The following is a 24,220-nucleotide window of genomic DNA, read 5'->3' on the forward strand; positions in this document are numbered from 1 at the left end:
GTCAGGACTTTCTTCATCACCAACAGAAATGAGGCCACCCCACCATGGTAGTGGTGGGGACTGCATAGAGACAAGGAGCCCCCAACCCCACTGGCAACAAGGAGCCTTCCCACTGAAGTAACTACAGAGGCTCCCTGGGGAACCAGACCTGTGTCCACCTGGCAGTGGCAGGGGAGCACCCCTCCTCCCCCAGGAGAGCCGTGGCAGAGAATGCCAGCTGAAGTGGAGGCTTACGAAGACTCACAGTCGCATGTCATCATAGGAAACGTGCACACCTCCACTGAAAATCATTCATCACCCCAAGAACCAGGAAGATCTCTAACAGGACAAGGACATCCAATGGCTGCTGACACTGAGGTGACAGAGATGTTACAATTACCCAATGAAGAGTTTGAAGCAGTCACAATAAGAAAGCTTCAATAAGCAATCATGGAGACATCTGAGTGGCTCAGTCAGATAAGCGTCTGCCTTCGGCTCGGGTCATGATCCCGGGGTCCTGGGAGAGAGTCCTGCATTGGGCTCCCTGCTCAGCAGGGAGTCTGCTTCTCCTTTTGCCTCTCCCCCTCCGCTCCTGCTGGCACATGCTCACTCTCTCCCTCTCTCTCTCTCTCTCAAAAAAATAAGTAAAATCTCTTTTTAATGAAAAGCCAATTATGGACATGCTGGAAACATATGAAAAACAAAGTTTCATTAAAAAAAAAAAAAACAACATCAAGCCTCAGCAAAAAAGTGGAGATAAGTAAGAACCAAGTAGAAATGTTAGGCATGAAAAATGTGGTAACTCAAAAAGCACCTCAGTGGAATGACTCAACAGCAGGGACAGAAATAACCCAGGAACTGGAAGACAGACCAACAGATGTTACCTGAATTGCACAAGGGAGAAAACAGACTAAGAAATAAAAACAAACAGAGCCTCAGGGACCAGCACACCTATAACCTCATCAGAGTCCCAGAAAAAGAGAAGGGTGGGGGATGTCTGAAAAAGTACTCCAAAACGTAATATTTGAAAACATCCCAAATTTGGCAAAAGACATAAGCCTACAGATTCAAGAAAGTTTAACAAGTCCCAAACAGAGTAAGTCCAAGGAAAGTCACACCAAGAGGCACCAAGATAATTAAACTCCTGAAAACTAATAACAAAGAAAACTCTTGAAAGTAGGCAGAAAAAAAAATACCTTTTGAACAGTGGGAAATTAACTGGAGTAATCGTGTTATTTCTCATCGGAGACTATGGAGACCACATGTAATGTATTTGGAGTAATGAAAAAAAAGAACTGTTAGTCTAGAATTCTATATCCAGCAAAAATATCTTGTAAGAATAAACAAAAAAAAATCAAGATATTCTTGGACGAAAGGAAACCAAGAGAATTTGCCATTAGTAGATCTACCCCCCCCCCCGAAAAAAAGGCTAAAGAAAGCTCTTTAAACAGAAAGGAAACAATAAAAGAAGGAATCTTAGAACACTGGGAAGAAAAAAAGAACATGGGAAGCAAGAATATGAATAAATACAACAGGCTCTCCTTCTCTCAAATTTTGTAAATTATGGTTAACAGTTGAAGCAAAAATTACAATGCACTCAGATTTGGTTCTAAATGCATGTAGAGGAAATATTTAAGACAATTATGTCATAAGTGGGGGAAGGTAAAAAGACATAAAAGGAAGTAAGGTTTGTATATTTCACTCAACTGGTATCCCAGTCGATGGTGGTAAAATTCTATATACTCAATATAATGCTTAGAGCAATCCCTTAGAAAGCCATGGAAAGGTCAAAAACAATTACAGGGAAATCCCAGTGGAATTCTTAAAATACACAAATGACCCACAAAAAATGCAGAAATAGGTATAAAAATATTAAAATTTTATCAAATAGAATTTAGCAATAAAGGAAGAGAATTATATACCATGACCACTTGGGGTTTATTCCAGGAATGCAAGGTTGGCTCAATGCAAAGGCAGTTCAATATTTTTTTTTTGAAGAATCACTCTACGGGATGCCTGGATAGCTGTCGGTTGAACATCCAACTCTTGATTTTGGCTCAGGTCATGATCTCAGGGTCCTGAGAACAACCCTGCATTGGGCTCCCTGCTCAGCAGGGAATCTGCTTGAATATTCTCTCTTTTCGTCCCTCCCCCAACTCATACACACACAAACACACACACTCTCTCTTTCTCTTGCTCACTCATTCCAAAATAAATAAATACCTCCTTTAAAAAAAATCTATATAATACACTATTTCAATAGGCTAAAGAAAACCACACAATCATATCAATCAACATAGAATAAGCATATGCAAAATCCAACAACCATCTATGACAAAGACTCTCCCCAAAACAGGAGGAGGAGAACCTTCTTAATTTGATAAAGTGCTATCTGCAAAAGCAAAGAAGTCTGTGCTCATCACTCATTAAACTTAGTGGTAGATGTTCTATCAAATGCAATAATACAAGGAAAAGAAATAAAAAGCAAACAGAGTAGGAAGAAAGGAACAAAACTGTCCACATTTTCAGATGACACGGTTGTAGAAAATCCCCGGAAACCTATGAAGAAAAACCTCTTAGAAGAATAAGGGAGTTGAATGAAGTCCCAAAATACAAGGTCAAATATAAATGTCAACTGTATGCCCATATGCCAGTGATGGACACCAAAATTTAAAATACAACACCACCTATAATTGCTCAAAACTAATGAAACCCTGAGGTGTAAATCTAAGCAAACCTGTACAATCCTTGTCTGCTGAAATCTATACAACACCGGGGAAAGACATGAGAGAGATCTGAAGAAGAGACAGCCCACATTCATGGTCTGGACAACTCAACGCAGTCAAGACGTCACACTTCCCAAATCAACAAACAGGTAGAATGCAATTCCACACGAAAACTCGGCAAGCTTTTTGCAGATATAGGCAGTATTATTCTAAAACATACGGAATGGCAAAGGAACAAAAATGAGTACAATAAACTCGGAAAGGAATAAAGTGAGAGGAGTCCATCTGCCTAATTTCAAGACTTACTATGCGGTGACAGTGACTGCACTGTGTGGCTCTTGTGGAGGGACAGGCAAGCGGATCAGCGGACCTCAACGGAGAGCCCAGCTACAGGCCCACAAACAGCCCAGCAGATCCTGGACAAAGGTCTAGCAGCAATTCAGCGGAGGAAGGACAGCCTTTGCACGGAGAGCGGTCAAGCAAATGGACATCAATAGGCAAAATGATGACCATCACCTTAGTTATACAGAAATGTACTCAAAATGGATCAGAGATGTAAGTGTAAAATGTGAAACTATCAAGCTTTCGGGAAAACAACATTTTCTCAGAGGAGGACAATCTTCAGGGTGTAGGACAGGGCAAGCAGTTCTCTGGCTGGATGTCAGGAACACAAACCATGCTCAGAAAAATTGGATAAACTGGACAGAGCTCTTGTTGGTTACAAGGAGAAAAACACAAACTGCAGACCCGGAGAAAATACTCGCAAACCGTGTAGCTGACCAAGGACTAGAGGCTATAGGGAAAAGAACGCCCAAACTAACAGTTCGGTTAAAGCATGAGCAGACGACGGAAAGAGACGCTTCACGAAGGACCAGAGCCAGACGGCTGAGGGCCACGGGAAAGACGCTCAACCCCATCACCAGTAACGGAACGTCCGAGCAGCGCGGCATCACCCCACACCTGCCCAAACGGCTAAACTAACACCAGACGCTGGTGAAAGAACAGAAAACCAGACTGCTGCTGGGGATAGCGAACGGTGCGGGCTTTCAGGGAAAAATGCGGCGGCTTCTTCAATCCAACTGTGCCACAATCACACCACCCAGGGTTTGCGCCCTAGAGAAATGAAGGTGTGTGCTCACCCAAAAACCTACACACCAACATTTGCGGCAGCTTTATTCACGACAGCCAAAAACTGGCAACAACTGAGACGCTCCTGCAAGGGCTGAGCGGTTACAGGCGCTGATGCGTCCGGACCATGAAACACACACACTCAGCAGAAGAGGACGGGGACATGCACAGCAGTGTCTGCAGCTACGCCCAGGGACGACAGCCGGTCCCGAAAGGTTGTGTGCTATGGGATTCCACGTTGCACAACTGTCTCAACGACAAAATGGCAGAGATGGAGAACAGATCAGCGGCCGCCTGGGCGGGGAGCTCGGGGCAGACACAAAGGATGCTCTGGTGCGGATGGAAACACACAGTCTCCGCCACACGGTTGCCAGCACCCGGGTCACAGGAAGGCAGTGCGGTTTTGCAGGATTTGGCTGCTGGGGATAAAGGGGGCTACAGGTCCAGGGGGTTGCAGGTGTTTTAACAACCTCTGTGTTAGTTTTCAGAGCTGTGGTTCTTTAAAATGGAAAAGGTTTATTATTTTTAAAAGCACACGTGGAAAACGGAACAGGAAGCAGTCAAAGAGAGCTACCATGTGACCCAGGACATGAAATCCCTCTCCCGGGCTATGCCAGAGCCCGACAAAAACCACACGTCCGCGCCCGCGTTCACAGCGGCGCTGTTTATAATAAGCAAAGAGTAGCACAGATGTGCACCGGCTGATGGAGGACGCATAAAGGGTCGTCCCAGCGCGCAGCGAACACCGCTCAGCCGTGCGAGGGCACGAAGCCTGGGCCCACGCCGCAGTGCTCACACGCACACGACGCCCAGAGAAAGCAGGAGCGAGTCAGAAAGGACCCTGTGTTGCAAGCGCTGTGGACGGGGAGGCGAATGGGGAGCCGTGGCTAATGGGCACGGGGTTTGTTTTGAGGGGACGAAATGCTCCAAAATTGATCCTGGTCACAGCGGCGCCATCCTGAGACTAGAAAAGGGACCGTGTGTCGTACGCTGAAGGCGGGAACCGTTCGGTCTAACGGGATGCATCCCGGTACGCCGCTGGAAACATGAAAGCATGCACCGGGCTCTAGGAAATTTTAAAAGCATCCATTTTCGAGTGATCCTCCCTGTGCCCCGCAGAGAATAAGTAAATTATTGAACTATTTAAAAATGTTAGCCTTGTGCCGTCTGCATCTATTTTTAGAAGTGCTCATCATTTCCAGGGAGATTGAAATCGTAATTGTGCAGCGTTCTGAAGGAGCTCTGCGGCCCTAAGGAAATGTCCCGGACAGAGAGCGGCTCCTGTGTCCCGGGCCAGAGGTGGGGGCTCGGGGCGCAGCCCGGGGGCCCCAGGAAGCCAACACTGCCCATGCACCCTGGGCTGACCCAGCCTGGCCCAGCCCTGCGGGCCTCTTCTGGAAGGCACTGTAAGTAAGGTCACGGTTTCTGCAGTCGGTCCACCTGACGGCACCGCCCGCTGGCTGCCCGTGCTCCTGCTAATGCTGGAAAGGCAGCAATATCGATGCCACCCCGGGAGTGGGGGGATTACATGAGTGAGCCCAGGGCCCCACACGGGACCCCCACAAAACAGGGAAACATCAACGCCCTCCTGTTGGCTCAAAATGCAGCTGGAAGAACCTAGGCAGCAGCTCCTTCCGGAGTGGGGAGTCTGCGGGTCCCCCCGTGGAAGCCGGTGTTCAAACAGAAGCCCGTGCCCACAGGCTCACAGCGGCGCGTCCACGGCAGCCACGAGGTCGAAGCCACCAAAGGTCCATCAGCAGACGAACGGAAAGCAAAGTGTGGGCCATCGGCACAAGGCAACGGGACGCGGCCCTACAATGGAAGGGGCCGGACCCATGCTGCGGGGGGTGGACGCTGGCCCACCCGCTGCCACGAGAGAAGCCGCACAAATGATCTTGCGTCCCACGCCACAGACACGGATGTTCATAACGGGCACAACCACACGGGTGGAAAGCTGAGCGGGGGCTGCCGGGGGCCGGGGGAGGGGACACAACATGGGACAGGGGACGGGCACGTGCGATGGGTAACTGGTCACGGGACGTTTCCCTCCACGACCGCCGATGCCCAACAGCTCACAAAGGTCCAGAATCCACTTCCTGGAGTCCGGGGCTGGGGCAGCTGGAACCAGGGCAGGAAGCCAACCTTTTGGGGGTGGGGACAGAGGAGAAAAATCTCCCACTTCCGACCCCACTGGCCTCCTGAAGGAGACTTCCCACCACCGGCAGGAAGTGGCCAGGGTGGGCGGACATCTCCCTGTGGTCGACATGGTAGGGAAAGCGCAGCCGGCAGAAACCAGACTTTATCTGATTGCCTGCTCCTCTGATAAGCAAATCGAAGCCTGGATCGCAGCCAGGATCCGAGGGAGGCCCCCGAATGTCCCTTCTGCCTCCTCCTGCCCTGCCTTCTCGTCTCCCTCTGAGCGAAATCCCTTGTTGGGAGAGCAGGATGGAGCACGAGGGTGGCCGTGGGCCGGGGACCACACACGCCTCCAGCGCGTTCACAGAGTGCTGTAGCATCTCCCGTGCCTCCAGCCCTCACCAGATGACAGGGCGGTCACGTCGGCTTACTCACGGTTACCGTGTAAAATTACTCAGGAGCCACACTGAAATATTAATCGCACCTGCACCGTGACCAGTCAAAGCCAGAAACCCGACCTGGCAACGCTGCGGGGTGCACGGGAGCCTTCTGTGATCCGAGGGCAGGAACAAAGGAGCGGCAGGGAGGGACAGCGCAGGCTCGCAGACCCGCACCGGGGTTCCCTCCCGGCCAACGTGCTCCTCCTCCCGGGCCCTTCCATCCGGCAAAGTCTTCTCCCAGGCACCCCGGGTTTGGTCATTCCGCTCGCTTTGGCCAAGTCAGCAAGGGCAAAGCACCACAGAAATGTGATGCGGGAGCGCTCAGCTCCTGGCCTCTCCCGGTGCCCTGGGAGCCCCGCGGCCAATGGGAGATCCAGCGGGGCTAGGCTGCTGGAAGAAACCAACAGCCACAGAGGGAGGCCTGACCACAGGTGGACTCGGCAGCTCCCAGGAACGGTCCAGCTGAGCCCTGCTCAAATGACCAACTTGCAGACTCGTGAGATAAATCAGGGACCAACAAATGACTGCCTGGCCCACAGCTTGTTTTTGTAAATAAAGTTTTATTGGAGCACAGTCATGCACATTTACGTACCTACTGCCTTTGACTGCTTTTGTGTTACAAAGACAAAGTGGAAGAGAGACTCAATGATGTCTAAGTGTCAAATATTTACCATCCGGCCCTGAAACAGTTTTACCCCAAGGCCTACAGGGGCTGGTTATACAGCAAAGGTTAGGTACCGACACAGCCCTCGATCAAATCGGTCCTTACTAGGTGGGCGTTGCTTTGTCTAGTCTCAGGTCAGGAAACTTGTCTAGCTCACCTGAGAGATCTAAACAAAATACCAAACCTAATTCACAGACCCAGATAGCAGCCTGATGGTTGCCAGGGGCCGGGGGTGGGCGGTGGGCAAAGTGGGGGAAAGGGGTCCAGAGGCACAAGCGTCCACATGTACGGTTAATAAGTCTTGGGGACATAATGCACAGCAAGAAATAAAATGAACTGATTACTGAAGCCGCTACAAACACAGAGTTTATTCAATGGGACGGCACTGTTCATAGAAAATGCTTAATGAGACTTTATTTATTAGGATGTCACGAGGTAATCTTTATAAAGGATCATCTTTGCCTTAAAAGGTGGACCACCACGTATCCATCCAGATGGCCCATTAGCTCAGAGGCATTTCCTTTCTCCAGGGAAAGCACTAACCCCTCCCCAGGACACGGACCATGCAGCCGAGGAGTTCAGGCGGCCACCCGTCCTGATGGCCGCAGGGCAGCGAGGACACCCCAGCATGGGTGCCCCAGCGCGGGGCAGAAAGCTGCCTGGAACTCTCGGGCCAGCAATGAGTGTTAAATACAACTACCACTATTCCCGGACTTGGGGTAAGAACCTAATTCTTTAAGAGAGTAAAAGCCCCAAAACTCTTTCAGTGGGAGGGCAAGCCGCTGGGCTGCGGGGACCTGGAGTCTGGCATGAGACCCACTAGGACACCAGCCGGGGCTCTGGGCCTTCCTCAGGCCCAGCATTGCCCAGCCTTCCGAGCCTCTGGGCACAAACATTCCAGACCCTCTGCCCTGTCGGGGCTGGGAGCGGCACTGAGCCGTGCTCCGGGGTGGAGGACGGAGGTTCTCATGCCCCCCTTCTCGCCTGCACTGAAGACTCCTGGCTGCTAAACCACAGGAGAGTCGTCTGCAGGAAAGGGGGCTCTACCTGAGAACCAGACGGGGGGCTGGGGAGCCCAGGAGGCAGGGGGGCCTGGCGGGCAGGGGACAAGAAACAAGGAAGCTGATTTCACCCCCATCAAGGAATGCTACAAACTACTGCTGTCCAACAGCATGTAACTCGGGCCCCGAATGTCACTTTAAAGGGTGGCCACGTTTCTAAAATCAAAGTGAAAGAAACCGTTGAAATCAACATTCATAATATATTTTGTTTAAGCCCACACACGCGACATGTCACGATTTCCACGTGTGGCACTGGCCACGTGTCAAGTGCTTGGTGGGCACGCGAGGCCTGCGGCTGCCACACTCCGTGGCACAGTTAGAGACGGGACTGCTGGGGGTGAGCCTGGGTCCTGTCGTCAGGGGACACATGAGTCCCAGATGCTGAAGATCAGACAGCACCCCACACGGACCGCGCAGCAGGTCCACTCGCCGCCTGCTGCCCAGGACCCCGTGCCGAGCGTGGCCCACCCCTCGTCACAGCAGTGCCCTTCTCTTGACCACAGAATGAGTACTTCGCAACGTAGCTACGGGTTCTGAAGGCGGGCATCCCACCAAGGATCCAAGCTGCTCTGAAGGCAACTGTGAACCCAGCAAGCAACTTAGAGCCGGGGTCAGGACACCAGCAGGAGAGAAGGGGGAGCCTGAAACCAGTATCCAAACAATCTAGGGAGCAGCACCCATGACAAGGGGTGGGGGACAACGGCGGTGGGCTGGGGCAGATCACACCTGGGGAAAGACACGAAGGGGATCACAACAAGAAAAACAAATGAAAAGCAAAATGTGCTGAGGGTAGAAGAGCTCGCAGGAGGCGGGGAGGGGCTGGAGGAGAGAACACCCGCGAGAAAGAAAGGGACCCGGACCACAGCCAAGGGTAAAGCCGTCTGCGTCGATGGAACACGCAGGCCAGACCGAATGGAGGATTTATCCAGTCTACGCAGAGTGTCCACAAATGAGCAAAAAGCAGACGAACAACCCAACGTGAAGGAAACGGAACTTGGGAGATTCGGGACATGGACCGGGTGGATCCAAGGAAAAGCAAAAAGACAGAAAGCCCAGCCCCGCCCATCAGGTCCAGCCCGGCGGCTGGCCGTGACCTCCGTGAGGACCTGAGGCTCTCAGGCCACGAGGGTGGGACCACAGCGTGGCCCAGCCCCTTGGAGAGCAAGCGGGGGATATCCGTGAAAGCGGGACCCCCATCCCCCAGGCCGCGGACCCTGGAAGAGCTGCCCTGGATGAGCCCGTCCCTGCAGCACGGGCTGAAAGAGAAACAGAAAACAGCCTCGGACTTGCCGGGTTTGGCGTTCCGTGGAATATTACACAGCAGAGAAAATGCACGCGCGGAGAGCTCAGAGGAGACGGGACTATGAATAGCTACTAGTAGCTACGAATCACATGCCACTGAGGAAGGCCACCTACCGTCCCCCTTCCCCCTGCCCGGGCCGCCCTGGGTCCCGCTGGACCAGCAAACACGCCCAGACATTGGCAGCTCATCAGACGGGCAAACAGCACACGGCTCAGCCGGCCCACGTCTCGGGCCGTGAGGCAATCGGTCAGAAAGCACCCGGTTAGGTAACGCGCTCCGGTCTGCGGGAAACATTCCATCCTCAGTCCAGCCCTAAACCCCGCTGAACCCGCACAGCCGAGGCACCAGGTTCCCCGGAAGGAGCGCCTGTCCTCCTGGGGGACGGCAACACTGGCCAGGAGAGGAGTCAGAGGCCACAGTTTCTCTGACCTACGGGGGTGACCCCTGCGTGGTCCCCAGACCTCCTTCTTTGTGCTACGTAAAGCAAGCGGGCAGGATGGTCTCAGTTTGGGAATCCCAAGACCAGGTGGGCCTGGCGTCGGTGTTTGCTTTAAAATGAGTCTTTTTAAAGTACTTTTTATTTCAATTCACTTAGTTGACATACGGTGTATGACTAGTTTCAAAGGCAGAGCTCAGGGTTCATCAGTTGCACATCGCACGCCCTGCCCGTGATGTCACGCGCCGTCCTTCATGCCCGGCCCCAGTCACCCCGGCCCGCACCAGCAGCCCTCAGTTCGTGCCCTGTGATGGTTTGTCTCCCTCTCACAGTTCGGCTCGCTTTATTCTCCCCTCCCTTCCCCTGTGGTCCTCTGTTTTGTTTCTTAAATTCCACTTGTCAGTGAGATCATGCGATAATTGTCTTTCTCTGGTTGACTTATTTCACGGACCGTAACACCCTCGAGTTCCATCCACGTTGTTGTAAATGGGAAGATTCCATTCTTTTGATGGCTGCGTAATATTCCATTGCATAATACAGACCACATCTTCTTTATCTGTTCACCTGTCAATGGACATTTGGGCCCTCTCCATAGTTTATCTGTTGAGGCCGTCACCACTGTAAACATTCGGGTGCACGTGCCCCTTTGGACCAACACATTTGTATCTTTAGGGTAAATACCCAGTAGTGCAATTGCTGGGTCCTAGGGCAGCTCTATTTCCAACTTTCTGAGGAACATCCATGCTGTTTTCCGGAGTGGCTGCCCCAGCTCACATTCCCACCAGCAGTGCAGGACGGCTCCCCTTTCTCCGCATCCTCACCAACACCTGTCGTTTCCCGACTTGTTCATGCTCCCCGTTCCAACCAGTGTGAGGGGGCATCCCTCTGTGGTTTTGAGTTGTATTTCCCTGAGTGAAACGTGCTTTTTGAAAGCAGGGACTTGAACTGGAACTTGCACACCATGCTCACGGCAGCGGTGTTCATGGCATCTGCACATCCGTCCACAGAGAAGCAGATACACAGGACATGATCCGTCCACCCGGTGGGCTATTACTCAGCCTCAAAAAGGAAGCACTTTCTGACACCTGCCACAACACACATGGACCTGGAGGACACAATGCTGAGTTAAATAAGCCAGACACGAGGACAAATGTAGCAGGATTCCACTCACACGAAGTCCCTAGAGGAGTCAGACTCTCAAAGACAGACAGCACCATGGGGGCCGCCGGGGCTGTAGGAAGGGAGTTAATGTTTAACTCCCACGACAGAGTTTCAGTTTGGGAAGATGGAACGTTCTGGAGACAGATGCAGGGGGTGGAATTGCACAACAATGTAAATGTGCTTAAAACCACTGAATGGCACAGCTTTAAAAATGGTTAAGATAGCAAATTTTGTGTTATGCATATTTTATTGCAATTTAAAGTATTAAGTGCAAAATAGTGTTTTCACAGCAATTTCCATTAAATTCCCTACTTATCATGTGCTGCTTCCTTCATGTCCCTCAAGTCTTTTCTCAGGGGGCCACCTCCTCCAGGAGGCCCACCCTGACCACCCTACTGAAAAGTGCAACCACCCCTCCCACCAGCTCCCCAGAAGCAAGCACTCCTTCTCTCCTGGACAGCACAGGGGTTCCTGCATCATCTCCCCTACTCAGTGTTTGTTTCCTCTGTCTCGAATGCTGGCCCTCCACGCAGGAATATGTGTGTCTCTGACTTACTGTTGGATGCTAAGAGTCTAGGGCAACCAAATAGACCCCTGCAGGATGCTTCACCCCAGGACAGCGGAACACACATTCTTCTCAAGTGCACATGGAACATTTTCGAGGATGGACCGCATGTTAAGCCATCAAAAAAGACTCCGTGAATGTAAAAAGGACTGAAATCACAGAAAGAACATTCTCCAGCCAAAAGAGACTAAAATTACAAGTCAATAAGAGAAGAAAAAATTTAGAAATGTACAAATGTGTGAAAATTGAACAACACACGTCTAAATGACCAATGGGTCAGAGACCACAACCCGGGGAAACTGGAAAATACTAAGAAGGAAAAAAAAAAAAAGAAAGAAACTAGAAAATATCTAAAATGTGTGGACAAAGAAAACAAAATATAGCAGAACTTAAGAGATAGAGCAAAACAGTCCTTAGAAGATTTTCAGTTGTAAATATCTGTAATCAAAAGAGCAAAGAGCTCATGTCCATGATGATGAAACTGGACAAGGACAATGAACTAAAACAAGCCACAGAGGAAGGAATAAAAAGGTGAAATGAAAGTAAGAGAAGAGAAAACCAACGAAGCCACAGTCAGTTTCTTTGAGAAGCTGATGAAACTGGTAAATTTTCAGCTAAACTGATAAAGGAGAAAAAAGGGGGGAAATAATCAAATTGCCAGACTCAGAAATTAGAAGGAGGACATTTCCACCGACCAGACAGAAACAAAGGAGGTTAAGGCAACCCTGTGGACAAGGCACACAGAAATGGGACAGATTCCAGGGAGACACAAAGTAGCAAATGTGACTTAGGAAGAAACATACCTATAACAAGAAAAGACTGAATTAAAGACACACACATACACACAGAAAGCACCAGGCCCTGATGGCTTTACTGGTTAATTCTACCAAACCTTTAAGGAAGGATTAAATACCAGTTTATCACAAACATTCCCAAAAAGTAGAAGAGAACACTTTCCAGTTCATTTTATGAGGTCAATATTACCACAACACCATCAGAAGAATGCTACAGATCAATATCTCTTGTGCATATGAATGCGAAACACTGAACAAAATACTAGCAAACTGAATCCAGGAGTAGATGAAAAGCATTATAAGTCATGACTAAGTGGGATTGATCCCAAGAATCCAAAATTGGTATGACATCTAAAACTCAATTAATGCAACTCCCCATATTAACAGAATAAGGGGCAAAAGGGAGCTGAGCATCTCGACAGATGTAGAAAAAGCAGTCGGCAAAATCCTGCCCTGCTTCATGATAAAATGCTCAACAAACTAACAACACAAGTGACTTTCCCCAACCTGATCTTCAGCATCTACAAGACACCCACAGCTGATGTCATAAGTAATGTTGAAAGACTAGACGCTTCCTCCTCAGACCAGGAGCAAGACACTGATGTCCTTTCTCGCCACTTGTACTCAACATTGTGCTGGATGGAGTTTCCAGGCGAGGCAATTAATCACAATGAAAGAAAAGCACCCAGATTAGATTAGAGAGAAAGAAATAAAATTTTTGCTATTTGTAGATGACATAATCTTATATACAGAAAATCCTAAAGAATCTACTAAAAAATTAGAACAAACATGATCAGCAAGATTATAGAATATATGATCAATATATAAAAAATGAATTGTATATCTACACACTAATAATCGAACTATTTGAAAATGAAATTAAGTAAATAATTTCAGGGGTGCCTGGGTGGCTTAGTCAGTTAAGCATCTGCCTTTGGCTCAGGTCATGATCTCAGGGTCCTGGGATCGAGCCCCGCATCGGGCTCCCTGCTCCGTGGGGGTCTGCTTCTCCCTCTGCCCGTCCCCCTGCTCGTGTTCTCTCTCACCCTCTGTCTCTCTCTCTCAAATAAATAAAATCTTTTTTTAAAAAAGGCAAAATTCATCATACACCTAAATATAAGAGTAAATAGCATAAAACTCTTAGGAGAAAATGCAGGCATAAATCATTAGGACTTCAGGTTAGGCAAATCCTTCTTAGATGTGACACTAAAACAATAAGTAACAAAGAACAGATGCTTTCTGTCAAAAAGTAAAATTTCCATCCTTTAAGAACACTATCAACAAAACAAAGAAAACAACCCAGAGAACGGGACAGTTGTCATCATACTGTCCACCAGATAAGAAATTCGTACCTAAAGAATTATCAGAACTACATAATAAAAGGAGCCCCCCCCAAAAAACAATTAAAAGTGAGCAAAAGATCTGAAAAGACCTTTCACCAAGTGAGGTATACAAATGGCCAACAAGCCCACGAGAAGGTGCTCAGAACATTCGTCAGGGAAGAAATGCAGATTACACAGAGGGAGATGCCACCTCACACCCTCCAGGATGACCACACTGGACGAGACAGATAACAGCACCAACTGGTGAGGAGGCGTGGGAAGGGGAGCCCCAGAAGGTGCATCTTCGGCCCACCCACTGTGGGGAACAGTCTGGCAGGTCCTCAGAAGGTATAATACCAGGTCAGCCCGTGACCCGGCACTCCCACTTCTGCGTAAACACCCAAGATCCACGAACACATACGCCCACATGAACACTCATATGCTGATTCGAAAAACCGGAAAAGCAGAAGAACCGATGCGTCCGTCCACAGCCGCAGGCACGACCACAACGGGACGGTCCCATACGACAGGGCATCGTTCTGCCGTGGAAGGCAACGGGGCGCTGCTCCGTGTCAGGACACAGACCACAGATGGACCCTGGCAAGAGCGGGCTGAGGGAACGGCGCAGTCCCCAAAGACGGACACTGCGGGATTTCGTGTCTGTGAGATGTCCAGGCTGCGCAAGTCCACGGGGGCAGAAAGGGGGCGAGTGGGCGCCGGGGCCGGGGAACGCGCGCAGGAAGCGGGAGCGAAGACAACGGGACTGAGGTCTGCAGGCAGGCTGGATGAGGAAAGCGTTCTCGAAGGTTTCATTACTTTACTTCTTTGAGAGAGAGAGGCAGTGAGAGCAGGGAGAGGGGCCGAGGCAGAGGGAGAGAATCTCAAGCAGACCCTGTGCCGAGCACAAGAGCCCCACATGGGACTTGATCTTGAACCAAAGTCTAGAGTCAGATCTTTAACCGACTGAGCCACCCAAGCTCCCCCACACTTTACTTTCTTAAACAAGTCGAGGACAGTGCCTGGCACAGGGCCCTCAGCAGCCGCGTGTGCCCCAGGCCCTAAGACACACGGACACACAGGACAGACAAGGGGTGCCCTGGACTTTCTTCCGGGGGGGAGGAGGGTGACGTGCATGGAAACCAACTCACAAAATCACGAGTTTCAGCCTCGGTGCAGGAGAGAGAACCAAGGTGGGGACCTTTGTCCACTTCTGCATGGGGTCTCCTCCCCTCCAGTGCCTCCTACCAGCCCTGGGACCTCTTCCCACGGAGGCAGCGGGAAAGAGGTCTGCTGGAGGGTCAGCAACGCATCCTCTCCCCTGCAGAAGGCGGCCCCCTCCCGCTGAAGCCTGGGGAACCGGGACTCTCCCCAGGGCTGGGCAGGGGGGCACCCACAGGTGCGACAACCTCGACCCTTGGCCTGGGGGCCTTGCGCTTTCATGCTATACAAGAACCAGTGCCCCACAACACCCATCATCAGCCATCCTGAGGGACGGTCTCCTCCCAGGGCCGCCCACCCCCACTCGCGGGGAGGGCATGAGCCAGAGACACGGTCTAGAGATGGCATAAATATGGGCAGGGAACTCCATCGGTCCCTTCCACAATGAGTGACAAACATCTCTCCAAGCTTGGGGGGAGGGGGCAGGGCGGCGGCAGCCTGCAGAGGGTGTCAGCTCCTTTCAAAAGCTGCGTTTGCTGCCCTCACTCACTCTGCCAGAGAGGACCTGGAGGTTAGCAGGGAAGGGAAGTGCTGGACCTTCCCCAGGGCCCAGAGAAAGCACCCCTACCCCCCAATACCCCCAGGGAGCACTTACCCATCCCCCGTCCCCCCCAACCTCCCCTGAAAACCTGAGCAGCTGGTCTGCAGAACAACGGAATCTGTGATCCCGGGGCCCAGGGGGCCCTCTGGCTCCTCCTCTAGCGAGGGCCCCAGAGGGAGCACGGGGAAGGGGGAGGCCAGGCCAGGGCCAGCTGCCCCGCCCACACAGGGGGTGACAGGAGCTGCTCCTCCAACGTCCCGGGGACAATCTTTACCCCAAAACCCAAAACACCCGTCGGGGCTGCCGTGGCCCCTGCCCTGGCTAAGGCCCGGCGGACTGAGGACCCCCAGCAGGCAGGGACGGCAGACGCAGGACGCCTGGTGGGCCGTGTGCTCGCAGGACGCCTGGTTGTGCTCCCGGTCGGCTCCCCGCACGCCCCATCTGCCGCCCGGGAGGTCACACGGTGGGGGCATGTCCGTGGCCCCCACGCTGCCTCCTCCCAGCGGCTCTGTCCTTGCACTCGTGGACACCCTCACGGGGATCCGAAAACAGCCTTCTGGCCTGACCAGTGTCACCAAAGGAGCCACCTGGGTCCCCAGCTGCCATCCCCACAGAGATGAGCTTTTGGTGACCTCAGACACCTTCAACCAGGTACACCTTTCATAGCAAAGGACCCTGCCCCTATCAGACCCGGGGGTGGACTGAGCCAGCTGCCTGCTTCCCCTGAGCCTGGATCCCACCGCCCTAACTCTGCGGGGACCCCCCTCCCGAGGACCCCCTGCAGCCCCCAATGAAACTGCACAGACACATCCTAAATGACAAGAAAAAGGACAGGTGTTCCTGGAAACATCCCCCCGATGACCGGGCAGTGCCAGCTTTCAACTCACACCCAGTCCAAGTGCTGGTCCCAGACCTCTTCCGGGGGTCCTCAGTGTGTGACCCAGGGAATCCTGGGGGGTTCCCCCAGAGCCCTTTCAGGCCTCTGTGAAGTCAAACCGTCCTCCTGGCAACACTGAGACACAGCATCTTCCCGCTCACGGCCCTCCCACATGTGGGGGGTTTCAGGAGCTGCACGCCAGGGCCGTGGCTTGAGGCTCAGTGCCGAGGCAGGCCCAGAACCCACCCGTCTACTGCGAGGGTCCCTACTCTAAAGGGACTTTGCAAAAATGTAAGTCGTGCCACGCATCTCTCCGAAGTTCTTCTCGTTCTGGAAAACGGCTGTTCTCCGTAAGAATGTTACTGACACGAACGTGTATGGGTTTATCGTTATCATTTTTAAAGGCATGACTATTTAAATACTTTTACTGCTCTTAAGTTTCTAATAGGACACGTACTGCAAGAGACGATGCGCGCGAACCGAAAGCTCTCTGGGGTCCCTAGAGAGGGTAGAGGGGTCCTTAGACCAAAAGTTTGAGAACCTCTCTGCACCCCCGGCCCGTGGGGGAGGGCAGGGGCGGGTGCAATTCTGTGTGGCAGAGCGAGCGGCCGCACGACTTTCAGCTGTTAGGTAGATGCCCTGGGCCTTGGGCACCTGCCCTGGAGTTTGGGGGTGATGTCCCGAGGGCCCGTTCCCCAGGGCATCTGCATCTGGAACGCACTCGGGGACCAACAAACCCCATGCGCTCACTACTGCCAATACTTTCATGTTTTAGCCACTCAGGTGTCCCCCCGACAAAGAAACAGAGGGCCCAGGGCGGACCCCGGTGTCCCCACAATATACCCCCTAAACCTGGTCCGAATGCACGTCCATCCCCGGCAACCCAAAGACGCAGGCAGACCGAGGAAGACAGGAGAGCAGCCGGCCAGCGTGAGCCCTGCCAGACTCGGCCCAGAAAGCTCCGAGGTTACTCGGCTGGGACCCCGACGGATCCCTGAGGCCAGGCCTCAGAGCAGCCCGCGGGCTGGCCCACCCACGTCTGAAAACTTCAGAGTGAGGCCAAGAAAGAAGAGGCCAGGGCCTGACCGGCTCGGGGCTTCGTGGGGCTGACCCTGCGTGCAGGAGGGAGAGTCTGGAGCCACCGGGGCTGGCCGGTTCTGCATGGCTGATGCTGTCCACCCAACGCGACCTTTTCCACAACCCGTGACTCCACATCTGGAGCCCCTGCAGGACCCCAAGACCCAGGTCCTCTCCTGGGGCTCGGTCTGCCTGGAGCCCTGCTAGAAGCAGAGGCAAATGCGTGCAGCTGGCCAGGCCCCCTGCAGTGGGAGCACAGAACACCACCACCACGGAAATCAGGAAGGAGAAAGACTGCGCCGGGGGTGGCAGCCACAGCAGTGGCAGCCGTGCTGTGTTCTTAGAGATGCAAGTGAGACAGCATCGGAGGCCGCTCTGCCCCCACAGGGCACTCCTGCTCCCCAGGGTCCCAGGCTGGCCTTCGGCTCTGCTCAGGATGTGGGACCCTCTCCCTGGGCCCAGGCCCTCCGGGACCCACCTGGCAGCCGCATCCTGCCCTTCTGTGTGCGTGCTGCGTGCTCAGAAAGCACCTGGACCTCCCCGCCCCACCCAGGAATCTGGGTGCGGTTTCAGGATTTCTCAACTCAGGGAGCAAGGGAACAGAACCCCAAGAAGGCACACTCTGGAGCAGGACACCCAGTGTGCAGGACTTGGAGCATTCAGGTGGCAGGCATCATTTGTCCCTACGGCCACCTAGGTGTCCCCACCGTCCCAGGATGGGCCTCGCCAGCAGGAACCCTGAAGGTGGGGCAACATCCAGCCCATTTCTCGTCCCCCCCCCAAAGTAGACCCACCACAAGGGGCCAGTCTGAACGGAACCTTCTTCAGATGCTGCTCAGGGTACAAAGGCCTCGGGGTCCCCTTCCCCAGCAGCCCTTCCCACCTTCCATACCCTGCAAACCCCCGGGGGTGGAGGGAGGGAGCCGCGGGGGAAGGGCTCCCTATACTGAACACAGGAAGTTGGCTCAACCAAGTCTCTAAAGAAAACACCAGAAACACACACCGCTGGCCAGCGGAGCCGTGCACGCCAGGGGGACATTTACAGTGTTCAAGCTTATGGCTTTCTGGATCCATACCTGATTTGGGGGGACACTGAGTGACTTGAGGTCCCAGGAACATTTTTTGAAAGCCAATGTATGTACCTTTCCCTTGCACAGAAACGTGCTAGGTGGGTGAGTGAAAGACGGAGCGGCGTGCAAGTCTATTCCGTTAGGATAACTCTCTTGGGGGCAGTCGCGGCAGACGTTCAAGAAGGCACAGGGACCAGGAGGGGTCCCGGGAGCTTCTCCACCTGTTTGCCAAGGCAAGGAGGCTGCCCCGTCCCCGGAGCTTCGGACAGCAGAGGACACAGCCCCAGCTGGCCGGTTACTTCCGAAGGGCCAGTATTTACCTCGCAGATGAGGTTGTCCAGCCTCTGCAAATACTGAAACCTATGAAGGAAAATTTTATATGTTGACTTCAGAACGCATGAGAAGCCTCGTCGGACTGGTGTGGCCAGAATCGAGGGTGGGCGTGAGGGCGTCTGGGGCGAGAGTCCAGATCCGCTCAGCTTTGCGGAACTTGTGGATCGTTCGGATTTTTCACGAACGATGGCACAGGAAACACAGACAGGGACACCAAAACGATGCTTTCAGGGAGCTGAGAGGCCAAAAAAAAAAAAATCTCTTTGAAAAAATGTGCCCATCCTCCCCCAACCCAACCCCACTGCTGCCCCAGGGCCTTTGTAGGTCTGCAATGATTAGCCGCCTAATGAATGCCTCCTGTGGAGTCTCCTCAGCCACCAGCTCAGGGCTTGCCAACCACTGGGCCGCCAAAACCTGCAGCACTGCTCAAAGTGTGCTCCCGGGACTCCTGATGGTGCGGACCCTCTGGGGGGGGCTCCGAACCTGCCTCTCTGGCCCTGGAATTTCCAGGGAGTCAGGAGCCCCCGCCCCAAGGTCCAGCATTTGAAATCTGCAGCTTTCACACTGGGAGTTCATGGCTTCATTCAACACGCACACCCCTCACCGAGCCACCCTGAGAGTCCTTGGCAAACCCCACAAGGACAATTTTCCAACACTGTCCCCAGCGGTCACCGGGCGCAGTCGCCCCCCCCCCCCCGCCCCGCGCACTGACATCTGGCAGCCAATCACCGGCGGCTCTGCTCTCCACTGCGGCTGAACGCAAGCTCCCAGCAGCCCCACGGGCTTTAATGGGCTCGGATTCCCAGAAAGAGACACGGGCCTTGGCTGCACACCCAGGGTCCCGACCCCGAGCTCGGCTCAGGCGCTCAGATCTGCCCCAGCACGGGGCTCACCTCCCCCTTCCCCCATTAAGACTGGAAACCCCTTGGGGCGCCTGGGTGGCTCAGCGGGTTAAGCCGCTGCCTTCGGCTCAGGTCATGATCTCAGGGTCCTGGGATGGAGCCCCGCATCGGGCTCTCTGCTCAGCAGGGAGCCTGCTTCCTCCTCTCTCTCTGCCTGCCTCTCTGCCTATTTGTGATCTCTCTCTGTCAAATAAATAAATAAAATCTTTAAAAAAAAAAAAAAAAAAAAAAAAAAGACTGGAAACCCCTTGAGGGGGTAGGAAAGTTCATAGCAGATGCTAACTCATCCCCCAAAGACTGACTGAGGCAGTGACAGTCACATCCCACAGTCACTCCAAAACAGTCCTTGAATCTGCTTCCAAGGAAAATAAAAGGGCCTATCACATCAAGAAGTCTGAGCAGAAACTCCGGTTTTCCCTCTCCGACTGTAGCTCTCTTCCGCAAGCAGTTACAAGAAGAGCAATTGTCTAACCGGGTGAATCTTCCCGCTGGGTCATCTGCTTGCTTGCTCCTGTGGTGGGCATGGGGCAGGGCAGGGGACCTAAGGCTGCTGGGCTCGCAGTGCCTGAGGCCCCACTCCCTAGCCGTGCGCCCCGGGGCCAGGCTTCCCTCCTCTGAGCTTGCGGTCCCCGGTCTATGAAAGGAGAAGACGGCACAGCTCTCTCCCCGGAGCTCTCTGAGGCCTGACTGAGGTCATCGATAGCAAGACACAACGGCTGTCCCCACCGTGGTTGCTGGCACTTAGGGGTTCCCTACCTTTGGGACAAGAAAAAGACCATTAGGGCCTAGGTCCCAGTGCAGTGCAGGCAAAGAAATGACCAGACGATCCAGACCTCCTACAGGTGTTTCTATATCCCTCGTCCCCGTCCTCCCCCAGATCGGGCTGGGGTCCCTCTCGGCGCCCTACAGCACCCAAAGGTCACCTCTGTCACAACCCCTGTCCCCCTGTGCATGACTTGGCCCGCCCCTTCCCTTCCCCCACTGGCCTGGAAGTTCCCTATGGTAGGGGGACGTGGGGTGGGGGGGCAGCCCCTGTGCCCAGCTGCAGGCCTCGTGCTCAGGCCAGGCCCTCCGATGCGACCCACGGAGACAATCTGACAGACCCCAGATCGCCTCAGACTGTCGCAGAAGAGCAGGCCCCTTCCTGGGCGGCGGGGTCAGGTGCACTGGGTCACCGGAGTCACAAACCCCGGGGCCCTTCACGCAGTCGGCCCATCCCCCTTCAAGAAGCGCGTGGGGGAAGGGCTGGGGATTCCAGAGATGTTTTAACCGGATTTGGTCTGGGGCCTTCCTCCCCACCTCCCTGGTCAAAGCAGAGAATTCAGCAGGCCGGTAGATCACTTCGAGGAAAGATCATAAATGTCCCCGTCCGTCCCCCACCCCCACCCCCGCCCCTGCCCCTGGGGCTCAGGACAATTGGAGGCTTCAGAGGAGGCTATCAGGGACCATCCCCCTGGGGCTTTTCCGGCCACACCCCTCCCTGCCACAGGCTCCCTGGGACGGTTTCTCAGCCTCCGGTGGGGCTGGGCCAGCAGTTTACACAGCAGGAGCGGGGAGTTCCCGAGAAGTGAGCGTTCAGGAGTCACGGGGCCAGGATGCAGGGGGGTGTGGGGGGAGAGCAGCTTCACCCCCAATCTTCAGTTGGAGCCGGAGGCAGGTCTTGGCCTCCTCAGCAACCCAACTCCCAAAACTGACCCCCTCATCTCACCCGAGATGACAGACACCAGAACTCAAGGCTTCGACAGACTCACGAATGACAACACTAAACTAAAGAATTACTTTTCTATAAAAATCCATTTTTCCTTGGGGGCACCTGGGTGGCTCAGTGGGTTAAAGCCTCTGCCTTCGGCTCAGGTCATGATCTCAGGGTCCTGGGATCGAGTTCCGTGTCAGGCTCTCTGCCTGGCAGGGACCCTGCTTCCCCCTCTCTCTGCCTGCCTCTCTGCCTACTTGTGATCTGTCAAATAAATAAATCTCTTTTTTTTTAATCCATTTTTTTCTAGGATTTTCCTGCATACCGGTGGACTCTTTCATGTTTTTCTTAGCGTCAAGCTTTTTCTTCCAACTTGCTCCCCCACCACAGATGGAATAAACTGTGATGCTATCTGACAGCAGCGTTACCTCCTGCTGGCCGGGAGCCGGGCATCTGACCCTTGACCCTGGATGGCCAGGGCTCCCTCCAGATGGGGTCTGCAGGAGGCCCAGGCCCTACGAGTCAGCTGGGGGGGGCCCCTGCACACAAGCCCTAGAACCGGCTAAAGAAGTGAACCCAAGTCCCTAGGAAACTCTCCTGAATGTGAAAAGGGCTTTCTCTAGCAAATTACACCGGTGCAGGGTAGGCGGGAAGATCCCCGCCCTCTTCCCCAACCTGAAGGGATTTGCTCAAAGCCGCCCTGCGCAGGCACCCGCCCGCTGGGAGCTGCCTTTATAAGCAAAATCTCATGGTTCAAGCATGCCTGTTGCTACTTGAACAGTTGGGGCTCGTCCCTCGCGGGCCCAGAGGAGCCCCTGGCTTTCCACTCAATTCCTCCTTCTTGGAAATCCAGAAATTTCTTAGCAAGACGAGGGCACCAACTTCCCAAGACTTACACCCAACCACTAATTCCTATTCAGACAAGGGTCTCCTTCGGGCCTCCTTAAAGATACGAGCAGCTGGAGGGCTCATTAACAGCCCCCAGCAAGGCCACTTCCACTCCCAGCCCCAGGAGCGGAGGATCCCCAGTGGGAACGGATCGGTGTCAAAACTGAGCTCTCAAACGCAGCCGCCCCCGGGGGGTGGGGGGAGGAGGCTTCTGGACACACCGAAACCCCCAGATCCAGCAGATCCTCCCAGGACAGCTGGGTCGAGGCTGAATCCAGGGGAGACAGCCCCTCCCGGAGGCGCGGGCAGCAGGGTCGCGGGGCGAGTCCCAGCGAGCGATCAAAGCGCCGCCCCCAACGGAGGGCTTCCGAAATTACCTCTCTAATTCTTTTAGCTTAATTTAATTAGAGGGCTGACCTCATTAAATCCAACTTGAGTTTCGAACAAAAAAGAGGTCACAAACCATCCAGTTTTTACTACCTCCAACCCCTTGCGGAAGGCACTTCGTTTCTGGAAAGCCTCTGGGGACTCCCCGGGCCGTGCCCACAGCTGCCGGCCCACCAGGCCCCTAAGCACCGCGACCTAAGCGGCCCAGGTCCTTCCTAACAGCGGCTCAGGGTCGCTTTAAAAGCTCCTCCACGAACTCCACGGCCAAGAGCACCGGCCGAACCCCCCTTGGGCGCCCCCAGCCCCACCGAAACACAAACTCGCCGGCGTGCCCGCCCTCGAATCCCGCGTCGAGCGGTGGAACCCGCGCACCCTCCGAACCCGGGCGGCGAGGTCCACCCCGGCCCCTACGCTCTCCGAACCCGGACCGGAGGGTCCACCCCGGCCCCCGCGCCCTCCGAACCCAGGCTGCGAGGTCTACCGCGGAACCGCCCCCTCCGAACCCGGGCGGCGAGGTCCACCCCGGCCCCTACGCTCTCCGAACCCGGACCGGAGGGTCCACCCCGGCCCTCGCGCCCTCCGAACCCAGGCTGCGAGGTCTACCGCGGAGCCGCCCCCTCCGAACCCGGGCGGCGAGGGCCACCCCGATCCCCGCACCCTCCGATCCCGGGCGAGGTCCTCCCCGGGGGTCGCACCTGCTTGCGCAGTCCAGCAGCCCCAGCTCCGGTGGCGAGTGAGCGGTCGGTGTCTCCAGGCGCGCCTCGCTCCCCGCCAGCCCTGCGGGGGCGCCCGGGCCGCGGGCTGTGCGGGCGGAGCTGCCGGCCGCGGGGAGGAGGGACGCCCGGGCGAAAGTTGCCAGGGAAACTTGAGCAACTCGAGCGCGCCGGTGCCAGCCTCCTGCATAATTCACGGGTGGCGGCGGCGGGCCGCCAGGGCCCCTCACCTGCACTAGCCCGGCCCCCCGACCCACCCAACGCCGGCCGGGGCGCGCAGCGGACAGAGGCCCGGCATCAGGCGCCGGCACTGCGCGACCCCCGGGATCCGGGGGCACGACCCGCGGCCCCCCAGGCCTGCGCCGAGTGCGCCGGCTCCGGCCTTCCGGAGCCCGCTGCTCCAGCCGCGCGCACCTGCATGGGGGCTCTGTGAGCTGGCTCGAGGCTGGGTGACCGCTGCAGGGTCTCTGGGGACCCTGCGACCGCGTCTTGGGTCCCCGCCCCCCGCGCGCCCCCTGGTGGCCCCGAGCCTGCTCCTTCCCAAGCCTGCAGACCCAAGTCCCCAGGCCGGCGGGTGGCGACCGAGGGCAACCAGACCCCGGGCAAGCGGTGGAGGTAGGTCCGCGGTGCCCCAGCGGCAGGCGCGGGACGCGCTAGGGGTGAGGGGGCTCGTGCGCCAGAGGACAAAAACGGCGCTCCTGCGCTCTGCGCCCACGCCTCTTCCAGAGCCGTTTAAACCGGCCCCTACTGCAAAGGAAGCCGGGGAGGTGTCCTCACAGAGAAGCGACCCCCACGGGACGCGCGGA

General features: G+C 54.7%; 1 protein-coding gene across 1 annotated transcript in view; it reads right to left on the reverse strand.

The window, feature by feature from the left end:
• Nucleotides 1-23,654, reverse strand: part of SHANK2 (SH3 and multiple ankyrin repeat domains 2) — a 449,254-nt gene extending 425,600 nt beyond the window's left edge. Inside the window, exon 1 of the mRNA XM_045066358.1 lies at nucleotides 23,397-23,654. The gene's annotated coding sequence lies outside the window, so the exon portion shown is untranslated. The remainder of the gene's footprint in view (nucleotides 1-23,396) is intronic.
• Between the last annotated feature and the right edge of the window lie 566 nt (nucleotides 23,655-24,220).

The sequence above is a fragment of the Mustela putorius genome, unplaced genomic scaffold, assembly GCF_011764305.1.
Source record: "Mustela putorius furo isolate JIRA1106 unplaced genomic scaffold, ASM1176430v1.1 tig00000127_pilon_pilon_pilon, whole genome shotgun sequence".
In the NCBI taxonomy this organism is placed as follows: domain Eukaryota; kingdom Metazoa; phylum Chordata; class Mammalia; order Carnivora; family Mustelidae; genus Mustela; species Mustela putorius.